This window comes from Sus scrofa, chromosome 3 (genome assembly GCF_054392235.1).
Source record: "Sus scrofa isolate SSC_HxYL_T2T_F1_AM1 chromosome 3, Sscrofa_HxYL_maternal_Yorkshire_Landrace_v2.0, whole genome shotgun sequence".
Classification (NCBI taxonomy): domain Eukaryota; kingdom Metazoa; phylum Chordata; class Mammalia; order Artiodactyla; family Suidae; genus Sus; species Sus scrofa.
Window position 1 is genome coordinate 131,114,881 of NC_139385.1, and position 22,918 is coordinate 131,137,798.

At 41.9% G+C, this 22,918-nt stretch overlaps 1 long non-coding RNA gene and 1 pseudogene across 8 annotated transcripts in view; both read left to right on the top strand.

Annotated features, from left to right (window-relative positions):
• LOC106509894 (uncharacterized) overlaps positions 1 to 22,918 on the top strand; it is a 434,988-nt gene that overhangs the window by 116,670 nt on the left and 295,400 nt on the right. The gene's annotated exons all lie outside the window — the stretch shown is intronic.
• Positions 15,379 to 15,862, top strand: LOC146404940 (small ribosomal subunit protein bS21m pseudogene; annotated as a pseudogene).

The following is a 22,918-nucleotide window of genomic DNA, read 5'->3' on the forward strand; positions in this document are numbered from 1 at the left end:
GTTTCTTTCTTTCTTTCTCTTCCTTCCTTCCTTCCTTCCATTTGTTCTTTCTCTCTCTCTCTCTCTCTCCAAACAGAATATTCACATGATTATAGGGGCTGATGAGTCCAAACTTTTAATCTCAACTCGATTACCTCTCTGAGAAGAAAGGATCTTGTCTTATGCTCCTCTGGGGACTCTTAGCTTTAAGTCCAGGAATGACTGTAATTGCCATGATGGTGCCCACTTTTGGCTGTTTGACAAATGAGCAATGGGAGAAGTCTCAAAACTCAGACGGGGTTTGTCTGGAGGTAAGATGTTGGGATGAGAAGGTACACATCTAGTTGAGTCCAAACATTCCTCATAGCCTTTAGTCTTTAGGGGAAAATTGTCTATCAGTAAAGAAAGAGCTGAAAGTAGCCAGGCGAGGCTCTATCTCTTCTATAGACAGAGTTGAAATAATTGGGACTCTGAGTCTTTCAGAACTCTTTAAAAATAACAGCAGTTTTTTTCCATGTTAAAAATTCAGCATCTAGTTTGGTGGCTGTATTATAAAAGTTAATAGGCATCTATACCAGAATTAACTTTAGTTATTTGTGGTGTGTGTGTGTGTGTGTGTGTTGCGGGAGAGAGAGAAAGATAGAAAGTCAAATATCAGAGGCAGTTCTGAAGGTCACATATGTGGAGTGGAAGTGCACTGTTATGCCTGCTGTATTTTACCAGGGGACGAAACTTCTAGGCTCCATGGAAAATATATTCTGAATTTTTTACTATAAATTTTAAGTGGTTTGTTTCATTGTGGTCTACTGGCACTAGGATTTGGTCTGTCAAGGGTATAATAAAAATGGACATAATGCTTTGAAATGCCAAGATAAACAAAAGCTAAACAGAAGCCTGAACAGGCTAAAATATGCAAACGAGCCAAGGGCTCTTATCCATGCAGAGGATGGGGAGTTTGGATTGTGTAGGAAAGAGGGCACGCCAAGGAGGGGAGTAAGCTGTAGGACTGCAGTAGGCAGGGTGAGAACACTTGTGAGTCAGGCAGTGGGGCTTTTGATGCATGTGTCCAGCTGCAGGTTTAGTTGAGATTAATGTGCTTTGATGACCAGTCCTATCCTAAAGTTTCCAAGAGGAATCAGATTCTGATGCCAAGTTGCCTCAAAACAGATGGGCAAGCCTTTCCATGGAGAAAGAGCACCAAGGTGAAATGCCACATGTCAGGAGAAGGTATTTCAAACTTAATTCACAACAGGCAGAAACAATGTAGAAGAGTAAACTGGCCTTGAGAAGTTTCTGGTGTAAACATGAAGAAGGTTCCCAAAGCCCTGTTCTTAGACTACTTTTTTCAGCTTCTCCGTTTTATTTCCAAAGTTCACCTGTTGTGAAATGCTAGCATCTATTGTGGGAAAAGGACACCAAATAATGTTTTCACCCTCTGCAAAAAGAAAAAAAAACCTATGTTTTCATTAATTCAGCGTGAGACCAAATATGTCATCGCTTTTCCTCGGTGTTACAAGAGGGGGAATTCTTTCAGCTGTCTTTATTGGAACGGAGTATGTTTTCACACTACTTCATGTCAATGTCTCCCATTTTAGGCTTTTGTTTTTATTGGACACTTTGGATTTTTCAGCCCAAATTGCAAATCTCCCAAACCCACTAGATTGTAGGCCAGATGATTGAGCCAGGGAATAGCCACTTCTTCCCAGATTTATGTCAAAACTGATGGAAGCAGAGATCCAGGCACTCCACCTGCATCATTTCAAGTCTTAACTCCCTGGTGACTCTGCTCTTCCTCCACATATAAGGAAGAGTAGAGTCCTTGCTTATGGACTGCCCGTTGCTTATGACTATAGACTCTATTTTGACTAAGTCCTAAATGTGTATTGTTTAAAACTCAAAATCAATATCCTACTTCAGATTACCACCACTGAGGCTGTAGACCTGTTCCATGGGCTGAAGTTGGTAGGAAGAAACAGTAGGGTTCATACCTGCTATGGGAGGAGGAGTTACAACACAGATGGAGAGCATGAAAAGCACCTCACTGTAGATGTCTAAGAAAAAACAACGTCCGAAATGCTGCCAGGACAAATAAGTACCTGGCAAAGTACAAAATGGAAACATCAACAATGGAGTTCCATATTTACTCTAAATGCTTAAGTAATTACAGATATATTAATAAATTAAATATAAAAAAACAAGAGAGGTCTCCCCTATCATGGGATTTATAGTTCATACATATTATTCATAATTTTGAATTCATAAACATTATTATTCATTTGTTAAAAGCAAACATGGTCCAGTGGAAATAACACTGGTCTTAGCTTCAGAAAATATGGATTTTAATCTAACTTTATTATTTGCTGTGTGACCTTGGGTGACTTCTCTGTGTTTAAGATTCCTGAGTAGAATGATGATACCAATAGTTATTTATAGTCATTGATATAATGCATAAATGATACAGAATATGAGAAAACATTTAGCACTATGCCAGGCATATAGAAGGTACTTAATAAATAATTGTTATAATAAAGAACGAAGACACGTACTTGGCATTACATATGAGATAAATACGTGCCACCTAGACACAAATGGTAAAAGAACAGATCTGAAGGAGGCATATTGGGGCTGGGAACGTAGAGACAATGATGACTGAAGGTAAACAAGGTGCTTGGCTTCTCAGAAGGGTTATAGTTATTGAGGGTAGAGATGGCCACTACCCTGTGACCTCTTGTCCTTGTGGGCTGTTCCTTCATCCCATTCCCCATTGTGACAAACAGATGAATCACCCAACTCATTGCGTAGGAGTCCTCCAAAGCCAACACATACCTGAGGTCAAGCGACAATATTTTCAACCAGGTTGGAGTCCGTTGTTTTGAAGGCATTGCCATGGTAGTATCTGAGCCCAGCAGAGGAAGGGTGGAAAGGTGGTGTGGACAGGGTGGGACCATGGTCTCCTTTCTTTGCCTCTGGTTAGCAAGCTTCCTAACCTGCCGTGGATGGTACAGGGCCAGGAGCTCCTTGTCCTCAGGACGGTGGCCCAGGGGGTTGGAGGAGGCAGCTCTGGCTCTGCATCCCTTTGTTTTATGTTAAAATTATGAATAATACATATGAACTATAAGCTGACATTGAAGATCAAGGACACTGCCTCCTGTCACCCTTCTCCCTTGTCATAAGTACTTCTTGTCTTGGTTCTGCCCTACTTAACCTTTCCATTTGGGGGTTCAATATGGATTCTTTTTGCCTCGGGTCTCTATATTTTATTCGACAGACATTTATTAAGCACCTTCTGTTTGCAAGACCCAGTGTTATCACTGAGGGAAGTCCATCCATGTTGTTTCTGGCACCAATTCTCACACTGCTCCTTCCACTGATCATTTTGCTACTTTCTTTAAAGGCACATTAGTCTAAAATTAGAGCTTGTGGATGGCTCTGCTATCAGCAGGGTGGGGACTGAAGTGGTGGGACCAAGCTGGCCTCAGCCTCCTCCTCAGCTGCCTGTAGTCTGGTCCCTTTCTGAGCCAGCCTGATGCAAGCACATAGCTCCATGAGGTAGCATAAGGGCAGGGGGACTACCGAGGGAAAGCTGGAAAGAAACAAGAGGCAAAGTCATGGCCAGAAAAAGGATGCTGGCCGCTATTTCAGACATGAAAGCAAGACCAAGAGAGGAGGAACTGGCAACGAACTCAGGAGCATGAAGGCAAGAATGAAATGAGCTAGAAATCCCTTTTGTGTCATGTTTGATGTATGTTCCAGGGGGACGTTAGGTGGCTGAATGGAGAACATAATATATTTTACTTGTAAAATGTTAAATAACTTTATTTTAAGACAGAAAGAGATAAATCATCCGGAAGTTGTATTTTTGTCCTCATAATTACTATATGATTTATACAGACCAAAATTCCTATAGAAATTTTAGAAAGGGGTAGACGCTTCATTGTTCCAGAGTCCAAGGAAGGCTTTCCGGGAAAGGTTAAATTTGAACTTGGTCTTGAAAGAGGAGTGAGACTTGGAGAATTAGAGAGGAAGTGGACTGTGAGGCGCTCTGCATTCTACCCTCGGGCAGCCCCTCCCCTGCCTTGTTTTCCTAAAAGCAGCAGCAGCACTGGAGTTTCCAAGGACAACTGCTCAGTTGAGACACCTCCCGGTGGTGGGGGTGGGGGAGGAGGAATGGGGGAGCCATGCCTGTTCCCCACCTCTGGCCCCTCACTCAGCCCAGCCAGTATCCACCCATGATCCCCTCAGCACATCGGGCCCCTCTTTACTCTCCTCTCCTTGAAGCTCCTTTTCATCAGCACTACACAGACAACCACAGAGCGCCTTCCGGAGCCCAGGGGTCTGCGTTTTCATCACTCCTGCGTCTCCAGTTCTTTTGCTACAGGTGACACTTAAATCCTTTCCTAGATCCCAGATCTTTCTCTGGCAGCCCAAACATGCACCTTCTGCTTTCTGTGGCCTTTATCCTCCCAGAGAGCCTGCCAAATTGTAAACCTCATCTAATAAGCCTCTTCCCTTCTCAGCCCACAGTTCCTAATCTTCCTCTGAGAGCATGGATGCGGTTTAGTCCACAGGCTTTTATTGAGCATTGAGTGTTTGCCTAGGCCTGCGGTGGGGCTGCACCATAGGTCTACAGGTGCACAGCCACGACAGTCACATGTTTGCATTTGCTCTCTACCATAGCGCCTGGATGCTAAGAGGCAGGACAGCTCTTATGACATTTACAAAAGGGAGGACTGAGTTGCAGAAAGGTTTAGTGACTTGTATGATTCATACTCACCATGGCAAAGCCAGGACAAAGCACCGAGTTTCTGGTTTATGCTCATTACTCCTTCTCTGCCCTGTGACTGCACCACCACTGGACCTTGTAAAGACAGACCCGAGCTTTGGGATAGAACCTGCTATCATGCTCATATTCCAGATGAATTGAGGGATGGAGAACTTAGGTAATTTACCTAAAGTTAAATGCGTAAGCGGTGGCGGTGGGACTTGAACTCGGGACAGAATGAGCACAAAACCCATGCTGATAACCATCAGGTAATTCAGCCATGGTTAAAGGAAGGGAATTGTTCCTTCTGACTTTGAGGCAGAATGGACACTCGTCAATGGACGACAGGGGGTTTTGTGCTCCATCTCAATGGAAGGAGGAGCTTGGTCACAGACAATGTTGAACGAGGAAACGGGTAACCTTGTAAGACAGTGGGCATCCAATTTATTGGGTGTCTAGGTTGTTGGAGAGGCTGCAAAGCAGTGGTCCTGCTTTGTGGAAAGTTGGACTAGGTGGCTTCTGATCATTCTTCTAGTCTTGGTCTCCTAAACTTCCATGAAGTCAGAGCTTATCATGGAATTTGCCATAAGTAAAAAAGTCACATTCAGAAGCTCCATACAAGTATCCTGGAGCTGGGGGATAGAAAAATGATTCTTCACTTTTAGGACATTTCCTTGAAGGCTTAAGGAGTTGTGACAAGTCATTTACCTTGAGAATGGCGTTGATTCCACCAATGATACCCAATGTGTCCCCTACTCCTGCTCTCTGTCCTGCACTTTTTTTCTCCCTTGGGGGCCCCATCTAAGACACATCCAAAGCTGACACTTTTCTCCTATGCCCCCACTAATTTTTGTGAAAACTCCCTCAAAAAAGACTAGAAAAGAAGTAAATTGGAGTCTTTATTTTGTCCTCAAGACCAAGGTACCTGAGCCATGCTCATTTTCATGTTTGGTTTAGGATCTGATCCAAACTGATTTTCAATCTGTATTGTAGGAATTTAGTTCCTAATATGTCAGCTCCATCCCGCTGAGTGTTCCATCAACACCCTTAACCCAGTTATCTGCAGGGACTTTGACCCTAGACGGGGAGTCCCAGATGGAAGCCAGGACATTGCTTCAGGACGGACTATGAAAAATGCATGTAAGATAGAAAAATGTGAATTATGTGTGAAATAAACAAAAGCACCAGGCAACATGGAATTCATGTCAACAAAAGCTTGCTGCAAGCCGTGGCTTGCTTCTAAGGGGGAAACAGACTCTGGCGCCCAGGGAACAGTAGCAGGGAAGGACTTTTTGCACAAGAGTTGCAGAAACAAAAGAGATGACCTGTTTTGACTGTAATTGCTTTCAAATTCTTACGTTTTCCTTTTTTTTTTTTTTTTTTTTTTCTGCCTCTGCCTCCCCCAGCGTTTGTTGTGCAGCTGGGGAAGTAACTGATTATTCAGCCTGTCTGAGCCATGAAGATGGGAATAATTGACATTTATAATATTTTAACATATCCAAGAGAAAAGAAACAGTCCAAAGGGTGGGGCCTCCACCTGACCTTTGTGTTGACTGTCACCCAACTGCATGACTGGATTCATTGGGTGAACAAGGAGATGGCAAGTTCTCAGGAAGATTCATGCCCTGGAATGTCTAGCTCATTTTCCAATTAAAATATTACATCTGTGGAGTTTCCTGGTGGCTCAGCAGGTTAAGGATCTGGTGTTGTTGCTGCTGTAGCTCAGGTCAGTGCTGTGGTGCAGGTTCAGTCCCTGATCTGGGAACTTCTGCATGTCGTGGTTGCAGCTGAGAAAAAAAGAAAAAAGAAAAAAATTTAAAAATTAAATCTGATAATGTTAAACTACATAAACTTTTGGTGCCACCATGTGAAAATGTTGTTTTAGTTTCTAAGCAAGATGCAGAAATCTAAAATGATCATTCCCTTACTGAGAGATAGTTCCAAGTAAGAGACAAGTGATATACACATTTTTAAAGGCAAATTATTTTCAGTTATTTAAAATGATTACCCTGTTCCTCTCTGGATCACTGCGGGAGACTCAGGCATCCCAGTGCCATAGGATTTTATGTCAAATATAATAAATAGCATTGTAATTATGTTCTGCAGGGGGTGTGCACAGAGCTCGAAGTTGGCTCATAGCCACCCTTGCTACCACCAAAACGGCCTTCCTAAGGTATTCTGGGAGAAAGAGCCCTGATCAGTCCAACTGGCAAGTGTTTTGCATAAATACATCTCCCTTTACAAGGCTGATGAGATTTTGTGGCCCACAAACCACAGCCTCAACTCAAATCCATGACCACCACACACTTTCGTGAACGTGGGAGGTACCACTTCTTGCTCTCACTTTTCCAAATGGCTCCTGGGGCTCATTGCAGCGCTTTAAAGAGGGAGGCAGTCTGCCAGGTCTGCTGAAATGAGGCACCCTAAAAAAAAATTTGCCTCTGTGGATAGAGAATATTCAGTTGAATTCCATTCCATTAATTCAATATGCAGTCATTGAGTGTCAATCATATACCAGGTTCTGTGGTCCTTCCTGGAACCTGGGCTCATTTCAGCCTTTTCTCATCCCCTTTCTAAGTCTTGGTTTTTTTCATTTATTAATTTGTTATAGATGATAATACAACTCCCTGTGGATTCCTGTGAGCCTAAATGAGAATGTATGTATAGTGCACCTGGCCCATTGCCTGGTACATGGTGGGCACCCAGTAAATGCAGTGTCTCTTGCCCTCCTCCCCTTCCTCCAAATGGTCAGAAACGCTGGTCCAGGAATCACTCCAGCAGGGGCAGGAGGTCTGTAGAGAGTGTCTTTGATGAAGTTTCCTTCTCAGGATCATGTTCTTCCATTGAAGCAGTTGAGTCATCCTGCCAACCTTGTAGGGTCGTAGGGGAGTTAGATGGGATAATGTCTGAAAAGTGCTTGGCAGAGCTTTATTGACTCATATATTTTATGCAGTGTTATGACTATCTATCTATCTGTCTATCCATCCATCCATCCACCAGTTTATTTTGTCATCACTGTTTATTTTCTTGGTTTGGAAGGGCTTGGATGCTGAAAGACCAGTTGCTCTTCTCCACTTCTGTTGTGACTTTCTAGCGCCTTAAAGTTTGCTTATTCCTTCTTTCACCCCTCAAACCTTTACTGAGCATCTGCTAATTGCGCCATACGCTGTGAAGTCCATGGGTCAAAAAGACAGGTTGGGTCACCAGAAATGGTCTTACAGGGAGGATCCATGACCTCTGACAGCTTATGGTTTGTTGAGGAAGCCAGAGAAGTAAGCACATCCTTTCAATATCCTATAATACGTGCAGAAGCAGAGGTCAATGTGGAGGGATGTGGGAGCACGAGTAGGCCATGCGCCTGGCTGCGGGGCTGGCGGGAGAGTGGCCAAGGATGGCTCCTGCAGCAACAGCTCAGCAATTGCATATTGAAGGACAAATGTTCTCAGTTCTCACGACCTAATACTTACCCGTCACATTTGTGTCCTGGAAGCATCACAGGTCATAACTAGCAACCCCAAAGTCTAAATTCTGTCCCCAGAATATGCTTCATAGGTAGCACAGTAGGCTGGGGGGCGTTTCATCCCCTGGGGCAGAAACGAACCTTCTTCCTCCCTTAGACTCTCAAGCACTTGTGCCTGAGCCTATGTTCTCTTCCGGTTTCCCATAATGCATCTTGCCTATAGGCCACCCCACCCAGTGGTGTCCTCAGGATGGCTTTGAGGAAAACCTAGCCAGTGCAGGGCCAGGAAGCACACCCGCAAACACAGAGACAGTGCTCACAGGAAGACGCACAAGGGAAAGAGCCCAAGACCACCCACCTCCCTAGTGTCCACCTGCTGCTCTTGCTTTATCTTCTGAGAGACAAAATAACAAAGCTCGTGCCAAGGTGATGAGGGCAAGAAAGTTCACGAAGCACAGGGTGGAAGCAATCAGTGAAGAAACAGGAAGTCCATGGCCCTTTATTCCTGGTGCTAAGTGTAGAAAACAATGCTCTAAAATAGCAGCATTGGCTTCTTAGTGCCTTTGCCCACAGGGCAGGAAATCTTCCTTCTCATCCCAGGACAATTTCAAGAGCCCTGCCTGAGAAGCTTTGTGCCCCCATCCAGGCCTGTGGTGGAGCTGGGGTCTGGGCATACCCTGTGCTATATTTCTCCGGTCCATTCTTTCCTGCTGTGTCTTCCTCTGGTCCTAAACATCCTGTTCATTTCCTGCCCCACTTTGCTTTCCCTCAGGAAGCCTTGAAAGTGGCCCCAAATCTTAGGAAAAGTCGAACAACTAGGTTAGCTTTCAGGATTCCCAAGGAAGTAAATGGGAGCATCTGTTATGAGGCACACATTCTCTTTTTTAAAAGATTTTTTTGAGTAGTTTTAGGTTCACAGCAAGATTGAAATGTAACAGAATTTTCCTATATATCCCCTGTCCTCACATAGGCACCATCTCCCCCATCATCAGCATCTCACATCTGCACAGTCCATTTTTTACAACTGGTAAACCTGCATTGACATCATCATTCCCCAATGTCTCTTGTCTGTATTACTGTTCGTTCTTGGAGTTGTACCGTCTGTGGATCTGGGCATATATATAATGACATGTATCCATGATTATGAGATCATGGAGTATTTTCACTGCTCTCAAAACCCTCTGGGCTCTGCCTATTCAAACTTCCCTTTAGCCCCTAGCAACCATTGATCTTTTTGTTGTCTCCATATTTTGCCTTTTCCAGAATGTCATACAGTTGGGATCATATAGTATGTAGCATTTTCAGACTGGCTTCTGCATTTTGATAATGCATTTTAGTTTCCTCCCTGTCTTTTCATGGCACATTCAGTTTTTAAATTTTTATGCATGCAATGCTAGGTCCCAGGAGTGTGTCCCTGCTCACTTTGAAAGGTCAGGACTTCTTGAGGTTCTGGGAGCACACAGATCAGACCATTGGGTCTGTAGATTTGGGGTGGATGGCTGGGGAGAGGTTGGCTCAAGTTCTTCACTTTTAAGCTGAGGAATCTCATCCCCACCCTACTCTGTGCTGAAACTGACCTCAAGAGGAGAATAAAGGAAATTAATTCACTTTAGAGGAGATGACTGAGTAATTGATGTGAACTTCTTCAGAAGGGTCCCCCTTCAATAGCCATTATATATAGTAATAAACCTAGAAAATAATTAATAATGGAAATAGTAAAGGACAGCAATTATAACATGAACTTACTTGTATACTGTGCTGTGCAATTGATATAGCCCTTTAACTCTGACTTCTCACTTGAGTCCATAAGTGTGCTGGTGGAGACGGCAGGAATGAGACCACCGATTCCATTTGCAGATGATGAGGTCAAGTTTTTCTGTGGCCATGAGGCATAGCCAAGTTTACACAGCTGGTGTGCATGGCAGAGCCAGGATTCCAAATCAGGTCTCTGACACCAAGCTCATTAATGTTTCTAGTGTGTAATTGATCCAATTTATTGAGACACTACTGTGCTCTAGACCCTGGGCTGGGGGCAGGAAGAAGGAGATCCCTGAGCAAGACAGTAGTGGTACCCCCAAATTCCTTGGGCACAAAGTACCATGCATGTAAGCCCAGCTGTGGGGCACAGAGGCAGCGGTGCCTACCTTGCAGTGGATATCAGGGTAGGTTCCAAAGGAGAGGTGTCCTTGGACGTAGGCCCAGAGGATGGTCAGAGTGGTTATTACCAAGCAGGACATTTAGTCAAGCTTGTTACTGCGGGGGAACCTCTCATGTAACATGCAGTGTCAGAAGGCTGAGACATTCGGATGGATGAGAATGGGGTTCAAGAGTGAGCAGTGGCCGTGAAGCTTTTCCTCCAGTCTCACCCACGCCCCTTCTTAGTCTCCTCAGCCTTGGCCTGCTCTGTTTCTGGCTTGAGGTGGTTGGTGCTGCAGACAAGGCACATTTTCAGTGTTTGGTGTTTGGGGAGGTGGCCATGAGCTTGATAGGGATGCTCCTTCCAGGGCTTTCAGCACAAGCCTCCCAGCTGGGTACCAGTTCCTGGGCCTCCATGCAGTTGTCAGGAAGAGCATTGATTCCTTGGAGGCTCACAGGGGCTCCTTTCATCTGGCCCTTCTCAGATGTGAAGGACACAGAACAGAAATTGTTGGGAGGCCTGGTTAGCAGGGCGTGAGGGGGAGGGAGGGGAATCAAAATTCAAAGCCAAAGCCCCATACACACTGCTCTATGGCAGCTCATCAGTTTTCCCTCTTCTCACCCGCGTGGGAGCCCGTGTGCTCCCCGGCCGGCCGCATCTGGTAGCAATGAATAAAGACGGGGTGGCGGAGGCAGGGCTGGAGGTGGGGGCAGGAGGAAGGTCTACTTAAACAAAATGTGTTTGCTCACACACATAAAACCACAGGCCTCCTGGAGGCAAGCACCCCATCCGGGCCCCCTCATTCTTGAATTTGTAATCAGGAGCATGTGACTGAAGGATTGAAGCCTTTACATCTACCCAGAGGAGTCCGATCCTCGTTTCTTACCTAGGAGGGCCTGGGCAGGGAGGATTACTCAGGGTCTTCCCAGGGGGAAGAGGGTCCCCAGTCTAGATGGGAGAGTCCGTCAGCTCTCCCGCACTCAGCAAGTGCTGCAGGACGCGTGGTGCCTCTGGCTCAAGCAGGAGGGAGATGGCTGGGACTTCTTTGGCTCCCAAGGGATGAAGCAGCACTTTGGAAAAGGTAACTTTAATGCCCACAGGGTGACATCTGACCTTCACCTTGGCATTTAGGCCTCCAGGATCTGAGGTCTGCTTTGGCATTATCCCCATCAAACTGTACCATGTTCACTTCAAAGCCAAACCTCCAAGCAAACAAGAGGTAAGAAAAGTGCCAGGGAGGCAAAAATGCTTTTGGGAGTTACTAAATACTTCTGGAAGGGAGACTGAGCAGGTGAAGGTGGTCTTGTCCACAGAAAGGAAAGAAGCTTCCAAACTTTCTTTTTAATAAGCCCTCTCTTAGGAAACAGCCGGGAGTGGGCAAGGCCCTGGAGGCCCCGCTCAGGTCCCTTAAGAACGAGAAATGGGAAAACAAAGTGCCACCCTCCTCCTTTCTTTCTGCTGTGGGCCCGAGGAGGTAGCGTCCTCGTGTTGGCTGTGTGGTCCTGTGTCTGCTCTGTCTGTGGGTCTGTGGCAGGGCTTGTGGCTGGTCCTGAGGCCCCCACTGGTTCCCACCAATGAGAAGGAGAATCAAGAAACCACCTCACCTGGGACTCCTCATGTTCGGATTCTCTGAGGACTGTGTTCTGAGAGATTCTAGCCAGTGTTTCTGAGAACTCCACTGCCTTAGATGGTGGGCAGGTGGGCGATGGGAGGGAAGAGAAGGGGAGGAGGAGTGGGTAAGGGGAGGGGTTTGGTGGTTTGGAAGCTTCCCCACCCTTTTAGACTAAGAGGATCAATCCACCAGAAGGTAGACTACACTCAGGCTGGGGATGAAACAGGGCCCGGGATCAGTGTCCCTGATGTAGAGGAGGCCCCCGGGTCGGGGCGGGGGGATGTGAAGGATGGGGCTGCATCTCATTTTGTCTGGGTCCACCCTTGACCGCGTGCTCTACGTACGGCTAAAGGGTCATCTTTGGTGAGCCAGTAAAATCTTGTATCCCTGTTGAAAACTCTGTAAGTGTGGCCGGCGCTGACCTGCTCTGTGACCCTGGGAATTAGCCTTTTAATTCCCAAGTTTCCTGCCTATCTGTGAATTGGGAATTGCATGGCCCAGACTCCTCAGCAGCCTTGGGGATTAATGAAAGCCTTGTTCACAAATCCTTCAGAATCCATAAAGGTTTAGATCAATAATTAACAAGAAAGAGAAGGCATAAACATTTCAAAAATATATCAACTCCCAAATCTATAACAGCCAATAAGTCTGAAAACTGAGTGGCCACAATTTCCCTCAGTGACAGGCAGCCCATGCACTTTGAAAAGTAATTCTTCAAAAAGCGTAAATTACCACTTGGGGAAACCTTCCATGTATGCCATGGCTATGGATTTATTAAGTGTAAATGAAACTTTAAATAAATATCTGGAACAAAAAATGTATTTCCCAATCTAATCGGGCCACAGAGGCAAGAGTTTTTAAAGTGCTATGTATCCTGGACTCTGAGAGAGGATAAAGCTGAGAACATTTCCTTAGAGATCACTTTGCTGAGTCAGCCACTGCCACACAATCTTCCTTCCCAAACTCTTCAGACACCTGGATTCCTCTTGATATTAGCCGAGAGCAACAAGGGTACAAAAATCCTCGGGCCTCTTCCCCAACCCCTCAGGGAATCTGACAGACTCTCAGGCATCTTGTTTCCCTAGAAGATCTGGCTTTGGAATTTTCTCAGATTCTGAAGCAGTGTGCTTCATCTGTTCAACTACCCAAGCAAGTGTTCCTGCCACATTGTCTTCCCTCAAAGGGCAGAATTGACCAGTGTGACTTGCTGCTCTTGGTTAGTTTTGTGGCTGCTAAAGAATCCTTCCAAGAAACTAATGGAAAACAAAATATAAGATAGAAAGGACACATCTGAAAGTCAACCAGCCCCCTGGATGCTTGATAGCATTTCCTGCAGTATATACAGCAGTACTCAAAAGACCGCTTCTCTCCTCGGCAGTCATTCTAGCCCTTCTTTTTTGGAGCTTCCCAGATCCAGGTTTGGGCTCTTAGTTGCATTAAATAAATCACAGTCATTAGTTCTCCTGTTGCCAAAGAAGGATGTGGGAACTCAGGTTTAAGCCAATCACCATGTGGCATTCTCCGTTGGAGGGAAAAATTGTTTTGTCAATGGTCAGGAAGTACACATTCAAACAATGAGGTGTAAGATTATATTTTTAAGGGGCTTTCAGTCAAATTTTCTTTGATCGTAAGAAAATCCTCAGGAAGAGATGGTCTCTCACTCCTGTTGGAAAGAATGAGGAAGGATTGCTACTTGTAGCTATCCTGTGATAGCAAAAGGGAACCAGCCTTAGGATAAAACTGAACCTATGGAATGGAGAACAATGATGAAAAAGGCATTGGTCCTTGATGACCTTCTAGAGGAATTGAGTTGATTTATTTTCCCATGAGAAGTTCAAGTTCTAAGATGAGCCTCTTAAGTACCATGAGAATTAGGGTATTGCATCGATTGTTGACACTTCCAGCCTATTCCCGGACGGAGATGTTAGGATTGCACTACAAATCAGCTTTTAACCTGGGAATGGAAATGAGAGGCCAAGAATAATTTTTTATAAGAGGTTGTCTCCCCCAGGCAAAATTCTTTTTAAGCTCTTGCCTAAAATACTCCTGAATAGTCTCCTAGGAAATACAGAAGAATTTTCTAGTAGGAGGGAGCCAACAAAAAAACTTTCACAGTGCTGAAACCTTAATGTATTTGCAAAATTGTAAATCTTATCTAGGTTGAAATAGACCATGGTACATGTGAGCTTATTTTTCTCACATTCTTTCCTTATAATAATGGTGATAGTTGATTGTTTCCTTTCTTTGTTTGGAGTAGTTATCATAACACCAAAGACTGGACTACTTCGTTGTGTCCATTTCTTGACAATTTTCAAAGAAAATGCACCCTTGGACCTTCTAATTTTCAGAATAATGGATTATTCTTGACTCAGTCCAACCCATCCAAATCTCTTGAGAGTTGAAAATACCCATGATAGACTGGATCTCAAGAAAGAAGCCAAATACTTTGGAAGAAAACACTTGTGTTTGTCCTAGTAAAATGCCCTTACCACCTCTGTGGGTAATGTTGACTCCTTTACAGGCAACAACCAACATGAGCACTAATTTCTTCTTGGGCCTCCTTGGTCTTCCCTTGAATTGCAGACTTTGTTTTTTCTTTTGCAGTAATCGACATCGTTTTTTGTTAGCAGTCAGTTTTTGCATATGGCCACATCTAAAATATCCCCGGTTAAATCACGAGTGGAAAACTCTGATGCAGGCTGTACATTTTATTTTAGTTCAGTGGATATTTTGGAGCCCTTCCTGTATGTAAGCTCCAGTGCTAGATACTCAAGCTCCAGAGTGAAGAAGATGTAGCCTTTGTCTTCACCATCTAGCAGGACAAATATATAAATGTAGAAATGATTATGTATCGTGTATTCTAGGATAGAGGAATACATACTGTGTTATTGGAGCACAGAAGATAGCGAAACCAGCTGGGGTAGGGTTTTGGTACAACCTCACAAAGGATAAAGTGTTAAAGTAAAAATTTGCAGGTCAGGAAGAAAAATGAATAAAATACACTGTCCAGAATTCTGGGCATGCAGGGCCTGTCTCACATGCTATTATTGAGCAACAAAGTACCCTCAAACCTAGTGGCTTAGTTGTGAAAACAAGAGCAATCATTTGTTTTGATAATGAATCTCCAAATTGGATAGTGTTCAGCAGGGGTATCTCATCTCTGCTCCATATGCCGTAAGCTGGGGTGGCTCAACTAGGAGCTGGAGGATCCATTTCCAAGATAGTTCACTCACATGGATGATAGTTTGGCGGTGACTCTTGGTTAAGAGCTCAGCCAAGGCCAGTTCCTCACTGTGGACCTCTCTATGGACTTCTTGGTCTTCCTCACAGCATGGCAGTTTGGTTTCAAGCATGGGCATCCCAAGCGAATAGGCAAAAGTGCAGGACAGTATTATGACCTAGCCTTGCAAGTTAAATAATCTCTTCCACTAAACTCTTCAATCAAGGATGTTAAAAGTGCCAGTTGAGGCCAGCTTCATGTCAGCTACAGGTGCTGAGAGGTCCTGTAGGCTGAAGACTTAAATCCAAAGTCATGGCAAAACATCTGAAGTTCATTGCCAGTGCTGTGATGGTACAAGAGGGGAGCGTGGAAGGTGCACACAGGAGCCTAAACAGAACCCTCACCAAGGATGGGCTTGTTGAGGACATAAAGCGATGACAGTACTATCAAAAGCCTTGCCGTCAGTGACAGAGGGAAAGCTATGAAACCCTCTGTCTAGTCTACAACCTGGAAATGGCTTGCGAGATCAACCTCTTGATGTGGAAGAATTGGGTGGGTCCATGGCAGGGCTGCTAACGCCCGTGGATAGGAGGCCCAGATGAAAACCCTGATTCATTGATCTCCACCTCTTTTCTTTCTCCAATCCCATTTTCTCTCACCTTTCTTACAGTAAACTCAATCACATATATAAAACTTGCATATATAGAAGCAATCCCATCAGTTAACAGTGGTGCTGCTTTCATTAAGTAAAAGAGGAACTGAGTCAAAAAGCAGTCTAGGAGTAGAACGGTGATTACTAAGGGCTAGGGTTGGAAGTAGGGGAATGGGAAATTACTGTTTAATGAGTATAGAGTTTCAATTTGGGAAGATGAAAATGTTCTGGAGATGGATGGTGTTGATATTTGCACAACAATGTGAATTACTTAATGCCACTGAACTGTATATTTAAATGATTAAAATGGTACATTAAAAAAAAAAAAACAGATGTCAGAAGGACCTGCTCAATTTCAAGGGAACAGGCTATAAATCCAACTACAAAATGGGAGAATTGTCATTCACATAATAAAAATATGTGGATAGGAGATATCATTGTAGCTTCTTAAAACAAGTTACAAAGTCCCAATCCTAGGTCCTGTGTTTTTAGAGAGCTCTGATTTGGCCTTACTGCAGCCATGCTCTTTCCCATAGTGTGAAGAGCATGCAATCTAGAACACCTGCCTATCTACCAACACTTTGAGAACATACTCTTAGTACTTGGGGCTCAAATGACCTGTTCAAAAACCTGAACCTACATCCAAGGATAGTGTGGGACTCTTCGCTGAGTCTGTTCTCTTGCGAGTGGGATGTCACCATTGGTACATGCACACTAGGTTGTGCAGTCCTAAGCTGGAGATGTGACACAATGGTGGCAGTATTGGGTGTAGTTTGGGTGTGTACCAACAAGAAGGTCTTCTCAGTGAGGGATAAGAAAGGAAAAGGAGAACGTGATTAAATCTGTCAGGGGAGCAAGCAGGGGTACGGTATGGATGATGTGGGCAGGCCTTGAGGTTCAGGTCTACAGCCAGGGACTGTCTTTCTCTATTCATCATATTCCACAGTGGAACTCTAAGGAATGTGAGGGTTATAAATCAGCCTACCCCTACCAATATACCCACTACCTAGACTTTATTATTGATATTTTACTACTCTGGCTCTACTATCTATACATTTATCTCTATATATCCATTCTTAAGCTATCTTACTTGTTTAATGAAAGCCAAAGTAAATTACAGCTTTACTTTCAATATCCGTACATTCCCCCAGCAAGTACTTCAGCCTCCAGGTTATTTATTCAAGTTCGATATTTATTTAAATATTTTATTTTGATATGAAATGAAAATGTGCACATTTAAGAGTAAACCTACCAAGTTTAATTCACAAGCCTATATAAACAAAACCTCTATTAAGTAATGAAACATTACTATTACTCCAGAAAATTCCCTCATGCCCTTCATATACAACCTTCTGACAAATTTTCCAGAAGCAATCATTATTCCTATTATTTCTACTGCAGAATGATTTTATCTGTTTTAACATTCATACAAATGGAATAATACAGTGTGCATTCTTTTGTGTAAGGCTTCTTTTCACTCAGCAAAATGTTTTTGAGATTCATTCATGTTATTACATGTATCAGTAGTTCAACCCCTTTCTTATGGAATAGTATCCTTTTCATGAATATACAACAGTATATCTATTCTTTTATTAATGAATATTTAATTTATTCTTAGTTTGTGCCATTATTAATATTATGATAATAATGTCATTAACATTGTGTAAGTTTTTTGGATCAATTTATGTTTTCAGATATCTTGGGTAAATACTTAGTAGTGGAATTAATGGGTCATAGCTTGGTGTATGTTTAATTTTAGAAGAAATTGCCAAGATTATTTTCCAAAGTGTTTGAACCATTTCATATTCTCACTAACAATATGAGAGTTTCAGTTTAATAACCTACCCAAAGCTTGTTTTTATCAATCTTTTACCTATTTTTCTTTCAGTTGTTTATTTTTATTATTGAATTGATAAAGTTACTTTATATATCACAAAGACCAGACTTTAGTCAGACATAAGTTCTGCAAGTTTTTTCAAGTTTTTACTTGCTTACTTATTTTCTTAATGTTGTCTTTTGATGAACTGAAGCTTTAAAGTTTGATTGTAGTTAAATCATCATTTTTTTTTCTTTATGGTTTACTGCTTTCTGTGACCTAAGAAGTCTTTGCCCGGTGCAAAGTGAAAAATATATTCTCCTATGTTTTTATCTAAAAGTTTATGGTTTTGGAGTGCCTGCATGGCCCAGCAGTAACGAACCCAACTAGTATCCATGATGACACGGGTTTGATCCCTGGCCTTGCTCCGTGGGTTAAGGATCCGGGGTTGCTGTGAGCTGTGGTGTAGGTCACAGACACGGCTTGGATCCCACATTGCTGTGGCTGTGGTGTAGGCCAATAGCTGTCGCTCCGATTTGACCCCTAGCCTGGGAACTTCCATATACCTAAAATGCAAAAAAATAAATAAAAGTTTATGGTTTTAACTTTCATATTGAGGTCAGTGAACTATATCAAAATAATTTTTATTTATAATGTACAGTAGGGTTAAAGGTTAATTTTTCTGTTTTCTTTTCTTGTGTTAATGTATAGCTGCTTTACAGTGTTGTGTCAATTTCTGCTATACAGCAAAGAGACCCAGTCGTATATGTGTGTATATATATATATATGTTCTTTTTCCATACTGTCTTCCATCATGTTGTATCCCAAGAGAGTGAATATATATAATTTTTCCCTGTGTGAGTATTTAGTTACTCCAGCATCATTTATTGAAAGGATCTCCTTTCTGATTCACTTTCTTTTGCACTTTTGTCAAAAATCATATAACTATAATTGGGAATTTTTTTTTAAGATCTATTCTGGTCATTTTATCTATTTTTTGATCCCTGCGTCAATACCACTTATCTCAATTACTGAACCTTTGGCTTTTGTTTCAAGATTGCTTTGGATATTCAAAATTCTTTGCATTTTACTAAACGTTTCAGAATAATCTAGTCAGTTTCTTCAAAACAGCCTATTGAAATTTTGATTGAGGGTGCACATCTAGATAAGTTTGCAAAAGATGGCTATTTTGATAATATTGAGTCTTTTAATATATGAGTATGTTATGGGCTGAATATTTGTGTTCTCCCCCAAGTCATATGTTGAAATCCTGACCCTCAAGGTGATATTAAGAGCTAGCACCTTTGGGAAGTGATGAGGTTGTAACGCTGGAGCCCTCGTGATTGGGATTAATGCCTTGATAAAGCAGACCCCAGAGAGCTTGCTTGCACCCTCCCACTGTGTGAGGACACAACCAGACGTGCAATCCAGAAGGCCCTCTCCTGACCATGCTGACACTCTTGCCTCGGACTGCCAGCCTCCAGAACGGTGAGAAAGAAATTTCTCTTCTTTAGAAGCTACTCAGTTTAGGGTGTATTGATATAGCAGTCCGAATGGACTGAGACAAACAGGGTATGCTTTTCATTTATTTATAGATTGTCTTCAATTTATTTAAGCATTTTTCCTTTTAACTGCTTTTAATGGAGCTGTCTTGGTCATCATTCGTTAAAATCATAATATACCTCCTCTTTGGTTATTTCCTTTTTGGAAATTTCCCCCTAAGTTCTTACCTCTATGGTCGCCCCAATTCTTTCTTCTAGTTCTTCAGGCCAGAAAGACTGTAGATTTTCCCTAGGGTTTCTCCTGAGTAAAAGCTGTAACAACAGGGAATGTGCAGAGTGTCATTCTTTCTTCTAAGGGTTCAACTGTCTCCAGAATTTTACTACTTTTGTTTGGCTCCAGTAATTTTAGATTATTGTTGTTATTGTTGTGTGTGTTGCTCAACCTTTATAGATTTTATCTGCATGAGAGACCCGTCTATTAGGCGTTACTAAACTACACTGCAGCAAAACCCCTACTTTCATTTTTGAAGGGAATTTAGGTAGATAGATAGATAACAAGAATATATTAAAAATTTCAATACTTTTGGGAGTTTCACTGTGGCTCAGCAGTAATGAACCCGACTGGTATCTGTGAGGATGCGGGTTTGATCCCTGGCCTCACTCAGTGGGTTAAGGATCTGGCGTTGCCACGAGCTGTGGTGTAGGTTGCAGACACAGCTCGGATCTGGCCTTGCTGTGGCTGTGATGTAGGCTGGCAGCTGTAGCTCCGATTGGACCCCAAGCCTGGAAACTTCCATATGCCGTGGGTGTGGCCCTAAAAAGCAAAAAAAACAGAAAATTTTTTTTCAGTACTTTGAAGATATTGTTACTTGTCATTTTGACTTGCATGGTTTCTGTTGTGAAATCAGTTGTCATTCTTATTATTATTCCACTATATGTAGTGCATCTTTTTTCACCCAGGAATTTTTAATACTTCTTTATCTTTATCATATCAATTTTACTAAGATATTCCTAAGTGATTTTTTATGTTATTATTTACATTTCTTGGAACTAACCGAGGTTTCTGTACTTGTGGGTTAATATTTTTTTATCTGTTTGAAAAATCCTCAGCCAGTATATCCTCAAATATTTCTTTTCCTTATTTCTTCTCTTTTCTCTTCTTTTTTCAGTTTTAAGAATGTCAGACTATTTGGTATTGTCCTATAGATTTTGGATACTCCACTCAATAATTTCATTATTTCTTTTTCTTTCCTCTTTCTCTTTCTCTTCCACGTCTTTTCTCTTCATGTAATATCAATTGATTTATCTTCAAGTCATTGGTTCTTTCTTTGCTTTATCTAGACAATTATTAAACTCTTTATTTTTCTTAGATATAGAAATCTGTATTTTCTGTTTAAAAATTTTTATTGTAGTTGATCTACAATGTTCTGTCAATTTCCGCTGTACAGCAAAGTGACTCAGTTAAATATACACATATGTGTGTGTATATATTTATATATATATATAGTTTTTCTCATATTATCGTCCATCATGTTCCATCACAAGTGTTCCCTGTGCTATACAGCAGGACCTCATTGCTTACCCGCTCCAAATGCAATAGTTTGCATCTACTAACCCCAAACTCCCCGTTCATCCCACTCCCTCCCCCTCCCCATGGGCAACCACAAGTCTGTTCTCTATGTTTGTGAGTCTGTTTCTGTTTGTAGATAGGATCATTTGTGCCATATTTTAGATTCCACATATAAGTGATATCATCTGGTATTTGTCTTCTGCGTCATAATTTTAGTGGAAATGTGCAATATATAGTCTTTTTTTCATTTAGCATAACAGATTTGAAGTTAAATTCGCATTACTGCATGTATTAGTTAATTCACTGACTTATTGCAGAAGAGTATTCCATTGTATAGACATACTGCAGCTTGTTTTATATGTATCATATATATTTATTTATAGTATTACAGTATATCTTTTTATCCTTTTAATCAATAGACTTTAGTCATGTCTCTCATTATTGATATTGGTAATTTGTCTATTTTTCTTGGTCAGTCTGGCTAGAGATTTTTTAATTTCATTGACTATTTCAACAAACCAGATTTTGATTCATTAATAATCTTCACTGCTTTGCTTTTGTGACATTATCATTTTATTAGTTTTTGCTCTCTATCTGTGCATGTATAATAATTTATCTTTTGTATTCCATCCTGGAGTTTGAGTTTCTTTTCTTTTTTAATCCTTGTTGGAGTAGTACTTCAAAACTTCTCATAGTGAGGACCTGTGGCTGTCAAACTCTCCTGTTTTTTCTATATGTGTACATGCCTTTATTTGGTTCCTATTTCACAATAAATTTTGAGCTGTATATAAAATTCTAGATTTTGACTATTTTTCCTCAGCGCTTTGAATACATTAGCCCACCAATTTCTATCTTTTCTTGCTTTATTGAGTTGTCTTCTTTGTCTTATTTTTAAAACTTTGTGATAGCCTACCTTCTTTCTCCAATTGTTTTTATAATTTTACTCTTTATTCTTGGTTTATATGGCATTCACACATGACTACAGTAGTGGAGGTGTATTTCTGCCTGCGAAGTTGTGTCTTCTTTCCTGTAAAACTTTTTTTGTCTTTTTGTCTTTTTTTAGGGCCACATTCATGGCATATAGAGGTTCCTAGGCTAGTGGTCTAATTGGAGCTGTAGCCACTGGCCTACACCACAGCCACAGCAATTTGGAATCCAAGCTGCATCTGCAACCTACACCATAGCTCACTGCAATCCCCACTGAGCGAGGCCAGGGATCAAACCTGCAACCCCATGGTTACTAGTCAGGTTCATTAACCACTGAACCATGACTGCAACTCCCCCTGTAAAATTTTTGATTCTTTCCATTTTCTTACTTTTCCATTCTCTTTATTTGAAAATACATACTTGATGACTTTTTTCTTCTAACTCTAATAATTCCTCTGTATTATTTCCCAATCTGCTATTTCCTCTTTTGTTGTGTCCTGTCTAGGTATTCTTATATTTTTTTTTCTCCTTTTAACGACTCTATTTTCCAATTCCTGTTCTTTTATAATCTCTGCCAATTAATTTTTTTTCATTTTCATTTTCATAAAAATTCTTTCTCTGATATTCCTACATAAATTTATTTTGTAGTTTCTCTCAGACTAGCCTGTAAAATTAATTTCATCCGAAAAGAATAGCTTTTCAATCTGTTAATAAGTTTTGGCTGGCTTCCTTATAACACTTATTTGTGCGTTTTAAATTTTACTCTCATTGATTTTAAAGCGTATTTTCCTCATTCTTTTCCTCTGTGTGTATCCTTCTTGTTTTATAAAGTTTGTAGATGCCACCCGGTAGCTTTCCTGAACTTGCAGACCAGCCTGCACCTTCTAATGGCATTTCAGCACTCCTTTCCTGAGGCGTTTTTGTGGAACTTTCCAATCCTGTTATTAAGTCAGCAGGCTGCTTGGTTCTATTCCTGATCTTTGCGCTCTCCTGCACCCTTATGACCGCAGTCTCCCGAGAGTGAGAATCTAGTTAGAATCAACAGCAGCTTCTTCTGGCCTTTTGTCATGGTTGGGAATTTCCCTTACAGCACTTTAAATCAGACACTAAGCCTAGATTTAATCTCCCAGTTTGCATGGAGGACTTTTAGTCCATTTTCCCCCAAGGGGACTAGGTTACTGGCTACCACTGCTTTGGTTTGGATCATGACCCAGAAACCTTGTGGCTTCAGCTCTATGCACTGCTTTGCATTTAAGTTCTATTTCAGTCCATGGTGATATT